This window comes from Crocodylus siamensis, chromosome 4, assembly GCF_052110815.1.
Source record: "Crocodylus siamensis isolate JL-2025a chromosome 4, ASM5211081v1, whole genome shotgun sequence".
Taxonomy (NCBI): Eukaryota; Metazoa; Chordata; order Crocodylia; family Crocodylidae; genus Crocodylus; species Crocodylus siamensis.
In genome coordinates this window covers 223,707,532-223,719,490 of record NC_143398.1, presented here as the reverse complement: position 1 = coordinate 223,719,490, position 11,959 = coordinate 223,707,532, and the positions used below count along the sequence as shown (strand labels likewise).

Here is an 11,959-nt window from a genome sequence, read left to right as displayed (position 1 = left end):
CCTTTTTGTCAGGGCTGGTGACATAAGGGCCAAGCAAAATAGTGCTTTCTCATGATATGGCTGCTGAGCTTCTAAGAACTGCATTCAGACCATCTCTGTTTCACATTGGCCTAACAACAATTTTACTATTTGGGACAATATTAAACAGAAAAGTGCTATCTGCTGCTGTTAAGGTTTTTTGGGTAAATGTAATATCTTTTATTAGACCAACTGAACAGTTGGAAAAACTGTTTTTTGCAAGCTTTCAGGCACAAATACCCTTATTCAGGCATAGGGAGAATCTGATGGTGTTTTGTGTTCTCTTGGATGGAACAGAAGCCAATATGCAAAATGCAGGTCTGTGAAAATGCAAATGCGAGGCCGTGAGGATCAGTATGATGGGAGACAATAGGTGTGAGATGGGTAGGCAGGGAGTGAAAGGGGGGAACGTTGCCCTGGTGACAGAGTGTAGCTGGTAAAATATAGAGAGGTTACCTGGGGATATCAGATAGCAGGCAGGTTATAATGTGCCATAAATCCAATATCTATATTGAGCCCATGATTTTTTGTATCCAGTAGATTTATGAAGTGAAGTTTGTAGGCTCATCTACAAAAGGTGTTTTGTAAGTTCCCTTTGAGGATTAGAGCTGAGAGACTGAAGAGAGACTGATTATCTTGTGAGAAGTGTGCGTCCACAGGTAATTGGGTATTTCTGTCTGATCGATTTTTGGTGTGTGTTCATTCTGGTACACGTTGTTTGGTTTCTCCCTCATATTTTCCATCAGGGCATTTAGTGCACTGGATGAGATATATTACATTTCTGGCAGTGCAGGTGTAAGATCCAGGAATGGTGATGGCTCTGTTGTGCAGTGTAGTTATTGTGGTTATTATAGTACTGTTGTGCAGTGTAAGAAATGTGATTTTACATTTCTTGTCCTGGCATGGTCTGGATCCATTTGGTGTGTTTTGGGCCATAGGAAGTTTACGTCTGGTGATGAGCTTGGCGAGGCTTAGTGCTTGTTTAAAGGCTAGGATGGGTGGTAATGGAAATATCTCTTTAAGAATTGGGTCTTTTTGTAGTAAGGGTTGCAATTGTTTGAGGATTTTCCATATAGGTTCTTGGGAAGGGTAGTATGTCATAACTAATGGTGTGCAATTTGTGGGAATTTTCTGTTTGTACTGCAGCACTTCTTCATGTGGTATCTGCGTGACTTTTTCAAAAGTGTCTTTCATCTCTCTGGAGGAGTGTCCTTGTTGAGTGAAAGCCATTTTGAGATTTGTGAGGTGACAATTGCAGGTGTTCTCAACACAAATTCGGTGGTATTAGAGGGGTTGGCTTTTTTTGGTGTGTTGAGGGTGATTGCTGGTTCTGTGTAGATACGGATGTTAGTCCATGGGTTCTGGTGATTTGTATTTTACTATTCTGGAGATCATAGTGTCTAAAAAGGAAATATTGGTGTTGGAGTATTCAAGAGGTAGTCTGATGGGGAGGTGACTATTGAATTTTTGATGGAAATCAATCAGAGATTTCACATTTTCAGTCCAAATGATGAAGATTTCATCTATATATCTTAGCATGGGTTTGGTGGTGCAGTTTTTGAGGAATTCTTCTTCCAGGTGGCCCATAAAAAGTTTGGCAAATTGTGTGGTCATTTGGGTGCCCATAGCTGTGCCCATGGTCTGGAGGAAGTGTTGGTTGTTGGAAGTGAAGTTGTTGTGTGTGAGAATGAAGTGTATAAGTCCAGTAATACCTTTAGGTTGATTTTTCTGTAAATGCAGTCTTTTTTTTTTGTGCAAATTTTATTCTCAGCTTTCTTAGCTTGCTTACAAAACAAAAGCTGCTATCCTGCAATGGATTTTGAGTGGGTACAATCATGGAGCCTCACTGAAATTAATAAAGTGCCCTGAAGGGTCGCTAAGTCCCATATCTTGGAACTTCGCGTTAGTAGTCCTGTGTTTATCCGGTTTGCAGTTTCTGTTAAACTGTATGTCATTGCTAAGGAAAACCCCTGCTTGCTTCTAACTGTTTCAAAGGTCTGTATCCCTCTTAATGAGTATTCTATTAATGTAGAAGTGATTCCTGGGAATAGGACCGCAGTGCCCTTTCAATATCCGTTGTCTGGCATTTTGCTTAAAATAAGTGTTCCTTTCTAGAGACCGAGTTCTAATAGAGACTCTATGTGTAAAAGTGGGGTAAATGAGAATCCCAGTGTTGGAAAGCTAGGAATGAATAATTGTACTTTCAGTTGGCATTGCTCCGCCTAGCAGTCAGACAGAAAGCTTTTACACATCTCATAGGCTGCTTGAAGCCTTTGCAGTTTGTAAAGTGGAAAAAGGAATTGAAGAAGCAAAAATAAATATTAAAGCACATAAGAATTAAATATTACCTATTTAAATAGCAATTATGCTGTTGAAAACAAGATCGTCACACCTGTACAAGAAAAGACATGCAAGCCCAAAACATCTGTTTGGATCCACCTGCCAAGCACCTGTTTTGCTATTTCAATGCCATTTGATTGCTGGAGATGTAGAGGCTCTTGTGAGGTAATGAGTGATTTTACATTATGCATGATTGAAAACAGGTGTTCTAACGCTGTACAATTCTATGCATGAATAATTCAGTTTGTTTAGAGCAAGATCTTTAAAAGAAGTATGGGCTTTATTTTTTTTATAAACGTTAAGGTTTTTCTTTAAAATGTATGGCAGTCATTCCTTTCAGTTCCTTTCACTGATGACCATTTTTATATAATTTTATGGATAGGGAATAACATTGTGAAAGGTGAAAAATAACCACACCTAAAACTTACAATATATAAAATTGAAAGGCTTGTTAGCAAAGAAAAAACCTGTCAGTCTTATAAGGGAAAAAGCCAGATGACTTTTGGCAATACTAGCTTTACAACACCAACAAAACAGCCCAAGAGCTTAATTATAGAGAGGTGAATCCAGGAGTCCTTATACATTGCAATGCTGTGCAAAATCTGATTTAGATTAATAGATTATATATATATATCTCTATGTTTCTGGGAATTCATATTAAAATTAATATCTGGGATCTCCAAGTGACTTCTGGACTCAGAGAGAGGTGAGAACTAGTTTATATTGTTGTCCGAATACCAGCTGAGTCTGACTCCAATTTAAAGATTTGGTTTTCTTATTTCTCTTACGATTGCTAACAGGTTCTTGTATGTGTGCACGTTTAGTACTCACAGAAGTCACTACATTGATAGCCCTGGAACAGCAACAGCATGAACATCCCCTACTCTGTCCTATTAATGATCTGTAGTAATTGTTTTCAGAAGTGTAAGGATATTTTTTATTTGTACCTTGAAAATGCACATTTCTTCATCAGGGCTCTTGGACACTGACAGACATAACTTTCTAATCACCAGACTAAGAAAGTGCAGCCTCTGCAGCCTCATGTCCCTACAGATTGCTCTAGGTAAACCTATATGCCTGTTCATTTGTTTAGTCTTCTAAAACTGCCAGCAAAGTTTACAATCAGTGCCAGTTTTGGTGATAGTTTTTGTCATGTGAATACCTGTCCATTGTGAAATATACTGGGCTCCCCAATTGCAGGGCATTTGCAGATCACTTGGGGATCCCAGGTATTATTTTTATTATCAATTCCCAGAAAAATATATATTAATCTATAATTTCTTAATCTAAATCATATTTTGCAAAGCACTGCAGTATATTAAAAAGTCCAGCAGATTCTTCCAGGACCCTGGCTGACTTAAAGAAGCCTTGTATGCAAGGTATTGAAGGTTCTGCTAGAGAGCTTTATAAATGCCAGATATTACAATTTGGAAACATGCAAGTTTAGAAAACAATGATTATGAAAGAAGACATTGTATAAGTTCTGTACTAAGACTCTGTAATCCAGTAAATACCATGTCAGCAAAGGTGAAAGGAGTGGAGAAAAGCAGAGGAAACAACGCCTTTTTGTACTTCCAAGCCACCGTCTCCTTTCCAGCAGAATCAGCTAGACAACTGGCTGTGCTTAGACTGAAGAAGTGGGGAGAGAAAAGATGTTGCAGGAGAAAGAGGGGGTTAATTTTTCTAGGTACCAGTAGTCCTGTTTCCAAACACAGTAGCATACTACTCCTTGTTATTCACAGTTGTAACAGTGTTGAATCTGTCAAGTGTTGTCTCCACATCTTTAGTTTTATTCTTAAACAAAATCCTTCACTTCTTTATATGCAGAGGCTGCTGTGGCCTGGATCTCATCTAGTCCTTTAGTAACATCTTCCAGACTTGTTTTAAACTGATTAGACACTGCTGAAGAATCAAATTCTCTCCCCCGGACAGTACAAAGCCAAGTGTTGACAGACCTGGCTCCTGGCCATCTGCTACGTGATGACGCAGCACTGGATCTTTTGACAGTCCTGATTTTTGTCTTGGACATTCTGAAGTGCTCCCACACCCTGACAAATTAAAATAAAATAAATTTCAGTGTGACAGGATGTTGCAATTAAAAGAGAAAGAAATGCCAGCTTGACCAGAGATCTGCTTTAATTAAATGATTTCTTTGGTACTCAGGTAGCCTGGAATGCATAAGATGTTGCTCTTCTTATAGTATGTGTACGTGTTGTCTCCAAATTCCTATTTTTAAAGGTGAAAATTAAGCTGTTTTAATATATTATTACAGAGGTAATGATTAGACATAAACTGAATGAATCTGAAATTCTCCAGAGAATAGGAATGCTGGCAATATTTGCTTATCCAAATGGAGAAGAATAGCTTTCAGTTGATATTAGATGTAGCAATGTTTGATTGTCACACCATACTTGTTGCTAATATAACAATATACACAATCTTGAGATGTTTTTCTGGGCATTAGCTTCTTTTTAGTCATTTCATTCTTTCTAGTGGCAAAGTTAAAAGGCCTTTTATTCATGGTTGCTTGATGGCAAGAAAAGGATTCCACTCCCTCCTAAGTGATGATCCCATATATTGGTCTCAAGTTGACCTGAAGGAAAGACCCAAATAAAAATCTGTCCCTTCTCCTGTCTTTGGGCATACATAGGTGAATTCATTAGGCCAGTCCTCTTCCTCCTCCAGGTCTATTCCTTTTTGCAATAGGTCCTTGTCATCATGGATCCAACTCAATTCACCCTACACTTCAGCAAACCAAATATAATTTCTGAGGCTCGCCCATTATTCAGTCCTTCATAAAGAAATTCACATGTCAAACCACTGACATAAAAATAGCTTTAGGATTTGAAATCTTCCATATTACAGTGCCCAAGAAACATTGAATCATATGGTCAAGATTCAGATTCAGAAATTATAGTATTTTATCTATTTATGGGTTTTTGTTCATTTGTTTTACGGTGCCCACCACAATAGTAGCTAAGCACAAATGCCTGCTTTGTGCATGTATGTGTATTTTACATATAATCTGCATGTTCTGGTACCTCCTATTAGTTTATTAGTTTACTCCCAATAAGGGACACAATTATTGAAGCAAGTGCTTCTTGCTTATTTTGTCCCTTTCCTTCTGAATACTCAATACATTACTTGAGACTGTGCTTTATTTACAGAATGGTAAACTGTGAGCTTTATATGCTTTGCTCCACCTTTACCAGTCAGGGTGAATCTCCTATTGTGAGAGATAATTCAGTCTTTTTGATAGTTTCTGATATTTTGCCCTATGTATGGAAGATTTTCAGTGGTGTGACTTGGCTATAATTCCAGTCAAAGTAAGGGAAAAAGCTTGAGAATACAGTTAATATTATTTTTGTCTGTTATAAATAGATAGAACACCTATTATGTACATCAGATCTAGTTTGATAACTCTTCTTCATATTGTGTAGCACTTAAACATGTAGTTCTACTGAACTTAATGTGTTTCTTGAGGTTCATGATAATGGATCCTTGCATCCCTGGCTTTTGTATCTGGTCACTTCACAAGGCTAAACAGTGCATGCAGCTAGCTGAGATCTATGCTATTCGAAGAATTGAAATAGATTAATTATTCAAGGTTGATGATCTAACTGACAGATGTAACTTCTGTATCTGTTCATAAATTATTTACACAAAGATTTTTGTTCTTGTGAGTTCCTAACTTTTATGAAGGGCAGCACACTTCACAATTTAGTGAAGTACTCAGCTATGCATTTCACATTGGACATGTTACGATGGCCTTCACAGAATTACAAAACTGCCCTACTGTATATTTACTTGCCTTGGGATGAACAGTATAATATCATAAAACCTAATGACAGTATGATAATTATGATCTGTAACTGAATCATGGAAGGAAAAAATCTTTAAGAAGAGAGGTGTGGTGTTCCAGTTACCACCACAGCCTGATGACCGGGACCCCTGGGTTCTAGTCCTACCTGCAACTAAGTTAATTTCTCTATTATTCTTTCTCATTCTGTTAAATAGAAATAATACTATCAAAATCTTAAAGGCATGCTGGAATGATTAATTAGGTGATGCCTGCAAATGGCTGTTGCAAGATTGTTAAGTATGATTTGGGTTTTTTTAAAGAAAAATTTCACCCTAGAAGAAAGCACAAATTTAGAGAGCCATTAATATAGCAGTTACTGGACTACCATGATCATCAGATGAGAAAAGCATGAGGATATTTAAGATTTTGTTTTAGTATAAATATATAATGACTAGCAATTCCTTTTTTTAAAGAGGTCTACTGGAATAAGTAGGTCTCCAAGGTATTTCATCTGGAATATGTAATCATCTCTATTGAGAGTATTTATAAAAATGATTCCTGAATAGTCCAGAGGTTTCTCTGCTTTTCATTATCTATTTTTTAACAAGGGCCAGAACTATGTGCAGGGTTTTCTGTGATATATTCACAAGGGAGATATTCTTGAACTGGCCAAGGACACAGTTTACAAGAAGGTCCTGTCAAGCATCCAAGTGCCTTCACTAAAGCTTCCATTTTAGATGACCCCACTAAATGTGAGAATGCTTAGTATTAGGAGAATGGCATCTTCTGGCAGTACTTCTGTCTGCTGTTTTTAAACAGACCCAAAGGTGCTCTGTGTCAATGAAATCAAGGAGTGATGGTATGAATTATGTATTTTGGTTTTGACAAATATGCTAGCTGAGAACTCAGTACTGCTTCCCCTCCCCCCCATTGGCAGAACTACTTTGAAGGAGATTGAAGTGATGAATGCATTTCATTAGGACATTTGGGGCTCAGGTTCTAAGGATGAGTCAAAAGAATTTTGGTCATCCTCTCTCTTCCCTGGAAAATAACTAGAGTTAATGGCATTAGGAAAAGTTATCCCTTTGAATATGGAAGGGGTCCAGGAATTGTGAAAAAGACAGTGTTTGTAATTTAGGGTAGAAACCATGTGAAAGTCACTGGTTTCATCAGTCTTGTTTTGAAGTTTCTTGGATTTGTTCAAACTGAAAAGTCAAAGTGAAACTCAGGGGATGTGAACCCACTTGAATCAAAACCAAGAAGTGGTGTGCCAAGTCTCCCATGAACCAAAACCTCTGGTTTTCTCACAGTTATAATCCAAACAGAATTACAGTAATAGAAATCAAATACTAAACAAAATAGCCACTTTTACTCTTTTTAGCTTCTACTTAAAAAAAAATACAGCATGTTAAAAATATCTGCTCGTAAGTTTTGTTTTCAGCAGCAACTATCAAAATATCCTGTGATCATTTGATAGTTGGCAGTTAATATCTTGATCTATTCTCTTTCGTTAGTAATCCAATCCTTTCAAAGTAGTCCTGTATGTTGGCATGCATAGCATAAACCCTTAACATCTTCATAGACTACAAGATTTCAGAGGGAAGACTATGCATAAAATTTAGAGTTCTTTATAATCCTAACTAGAAGAGCCAGGACAGAGGGGAGATGGGACTTTAATTATTTGAAAACTGCATGCCATGATTTCAGTACAAAGAAAGGGTGCTTAGCTTGTATATGACAAACTGGAGCACTGAAAAAAAAACTAATGATCCCCCCCCCCCCAGTTTACCATGTTTGAGAACCTACTATGACTCTGAAACAAGGGATAAAAAAAATTGCAGTACCGTCACTTATCATAGACCAAACAGGTTTTAAAGTCATAAAAGAGTGCTGGGCATAGAGGACCTTGTTGGTAATAACACATGCTTTCAAACACTGGCAAGTTGCTGAGGATATCTATTCTGTACATGCTGTTTTATATGTAAGTGTTAAGAAACAAAGTAATGCATAAGAACTGTTAAAATAAAAAGTTTGATCAGATGGTTAAAAACTAGTCAGACCTAAGACAACCCATTTATGACTTTTTATGCCAAAAACTTAAAATATCATTTTTTTTGTTTCACAAGATTAATTACCATCACTCTGGGAGTAGTGAGTTGTACATGGCTCTATGATGTCAATTAATGATTTTAAAAAAGGTGGTTTGCAAATGTAGCGCCATAATCCCCCGTGTATTACATCATTTCTGAAAGATCTTAACACATGATAAGCAAGGAACATTTAACCTAAAAGACTTGAGTGTTTTGGTCTATTTATTTTTTTGTTGCGACATATTGATCAATCTTTTGGCCTTGAAGTACTTTACAGTAAAATTAAAGGATCAAAATAAACTTTAAACTTCAAAGTAGCATCATATCTGTTTCCCTGTATAAAAGTTAACCCAACAATGTCATTTATTATGTGCATTTTAGGACCTAATGTTCACTGTTCTGTACAGTTTCTTTGTGTGATTCATCATAAAAGTCAGATACTTACAGTCACAGAGGTGCTGATATCCATTTATTGTATTCTGTATAGTACAGTTATCTCTGTCAGAGTGATTTGCAGTTTTCATGCACTGAGTTGCTGAACTAGTCTAGTTGTCTAAAGTAAGCAATGCTTTCCCAGAGAGGGTTACACTAATCATTTTATGATCCTTATTGAATCCATTGAAATATTCCGACTGTTGACCTGTGCTTTACATCTACTTCTGATGTAACATTTTTCCACAAAAATCTATAGATTTTTCTTAACAATTCACAACCTGACCTCTGTTCCTGGGATCTATTTTCCTTCTCGGTATTAAAAGAAGCTATAGAGGTTCCTTTTCTAAATTAATGCTATGCATTTGAAATACCTTTGTAATAATAAATACCACATGGACATATGTATCAAGCAAAGGATTTCAATTGTGATGACACTTGCTTCTCAAGAACAGACATTCTGGAGGAAAAAAATGTTGCCAACCCTAAATTGATTGACATTTGTTTACTTAACTCTCTCTTCTTGAAAGTCTGCACACCTATTTCAACCTTGAACAGTTTCCAACTGTGGTATACTGGAACATTTTTTCATTTATTAAGTTCAGTGTTGCCAACCCAAACAAAGAGTAATCAGTGATGATCCAAGCAGACCAAGCTGTCTAGCACCATACAATGTATCTGCATACTAATTTTCAAATTCCCTCACATTTCCAGAGAACTAATGGGATCATTTTCATTCTGTTACAGCAACTCAACAGTTACTGAATCACCATCTGTGTTTTCGTTAACCTGAATCAGATATGAATTCTGTTATTGCAAGGTAGAGCAGCTTGTTTAATGATTCTTAATCTTTTCTTTAATTAAATCATGCAGCCAACCTGAAAAATCTATCTTAATGCAAATTAGGAGCTTTTTTGGCATTCGCTTACAGTAATGCACTAATAAGGTTAATTTATGAAGGTTCTCTTCCAGTCTGTACAGATGATATTTGTTCACTGCATATTTTTAGCATATTGTCCCTTTTTGTAATATTTAAAAAAATAATAAAAACACTGTTATTTTCCTTCTTACACAAAGAAGGCAGGCTGTGATCAGGCTTATTGTTATTAGAAAGTTAGAGAACAGTAAATGAAAAGCAAATTTCCCCCTCTTCCCTAAGTATCTGTGTACACTGGTTGCACAATCACAATTCCAGATCTGTAGAATAAAATAACCCTATGCAACTATTCTCCCCTCTCAGGCTTCTAGATAAATCATGATTGCGTTGAGATAAGCAGTGGGGCTATCATTTATAGGCAAGGTGTCCCCCTGAACTTTTTCCTTGTAACATGAATTTTAAAGCATAACTAATCCATTCTGAAATCATTCCGGATGCATTTCTCAGTTGCACAATTACTGCAGCTTTGGGTTGTGATGATCTCAGTCAAGAAAATCTCAGGCTGGAGGAACATTCTTTACAACTAGAAAACAAGTTGAAAGCTATTCAAGTTGCTGAGTAAACAATGTACTTTCTAAAAGAATTACTTTCAACACCCACAAGTCATTCAGTTACCGGTAAGATGGAGACGCCTTCCGTGTTGGCCTATACCATTTTCTTAGAATCACATATGTATATTTAGAAACTACTGATTCCTTAAAACAGACTTTTCACAGACTTTTGCCAGTGTAGATTACAGAAGATTCTTCACCAAAGGATGAAGTTTCTGGTCAGAAGTAAGAGAGTTCACCACTGAGTAGCCAAAGACCAGTGGTTAGGGCACTCACTCCAGATGTGGGAGATCAGTCTTCAGGTCTGTGATCTCCTACTCTTCCAGATAATAACCTAAAAAAAATAAAAATCAGCCTTTGTTGTCTTTTTTGTTCTCTCCTTAATGAGTCTTAATTATACCAAGTAGAAAATAAACCTCCAACAGAATAGAAAATCAGGTTCCAGATCCCAAAGAACAGAGACTTGAACTTGGGTTTTCCATGTCCTACATGAATGTCCAAACCATTGACCCATGAGCTACTTAGGGAAGGGGGGGGGGGCTAGGGGATGATCAGTCTCAAAACCTTTCAAAGTTCTTTGTTTTGCCCAAATGCAGTGTGGGAATTTTTTTTTTTTTGAAATAGTAAACATTTTTGCAGAATCGGAGAATGGAAAAAAATATTTCCCAGCCAATTATAGTTATTACTCTAAATCGAGACTGAAAGAGATTACATTACCAACAGTTTGTAGGTACTCATAAAGATATTTCATGCTTCACTTCATATTTTAATCACCTTGGAACCATAAGACTGCTTTTGATCTTAAAACCCGTTATTGATCAGAACACTTTATTATATGCCAAGAATATGGAGAATCTAACATAAAAAACAAGGGGTTATTTATAGAATTTCCTTGGGATAAAGCTATTAAAATAGTAGGTTGACTTAGTTATTTCCTAACTTTGTGTTGCTAAAAATGGAGTGCAAAGGCACTTACAGAATCCAGAAGCCAATACCACTCATTTCCTTCAGCAGTAAGCAAAAAAGAATACTGTAAATCTGCTCTCTCAAATAGAATTTGCAAGGTGCTCAAGTGTCTTTTTCTTCTGCTGAGTCCATTTCTAGTGAAGCTTGCCTAGCACTTTACCAGAACTTCGTAAGACATGTGCAGAACCTCTAAGTCTTGGAACAATTCTGCATTCTCCCAATGTTTTACTTATACTGCAGCGAGTCTCTTTTCAGTGCTTGTTCAGGGATGGGGGGATGTGAAAAGAGCTGCCACTCACGTGGTGGCTGACCACACACCATGACTGGCACAGCAGCAGCTGGTGCTGCCCCTGAGTAGTGGCTGCTCTGCTATGCCCCTGGTGGGCACCACTCCATCCTGCAAGCCAATTTCTTCTGTGTTCTGAAAAAGATGCCAGTGATAGAAAAAGGCCTAAGAAGAAAGAATTTGTTCTGGAAAATTTGAAGGCATTTGTTGCTGTTGCAAGGTCACCATGAAATAAATAAGGTTGAAGCCTATAGTAATTATACAGATGAGATGTGGTCAACACATGGGAGAGGAAAGGGGAAGGACGTGACACCAAGTTTCTTAAACCAGGCTAATTATGAATGAGTCTCCTCAGTAGAGAGTAAATGAAGGCACAAAGTGCATCTTCATTATGACAATGTTTACCCACCAGCAAGCCTTCATATTTTCCCAGGGCTGAGGACAGCTTTGCCCTGACACATTCAATAAACAATAAACCAGCATTTTCTCCGCAGCTGAGATCAACTTTTTAGGATCCAGAGGGCAAGAGTTGGAATT

The 11,959-nt window shown here is 37.2% G+C and overlaps 1 pseudogene; it reads right to left on the bottom strand.

Moving 5' to 3' along the window:
• Nucleotides 1-483: 483 nt before the first annotated feature.
• Nucleotides 484-11,959, bottom strand: part of LOC149867613 (uncharacterized) — a 94,134-nt pseudogene continuing 82,658 nt past the window's right edge.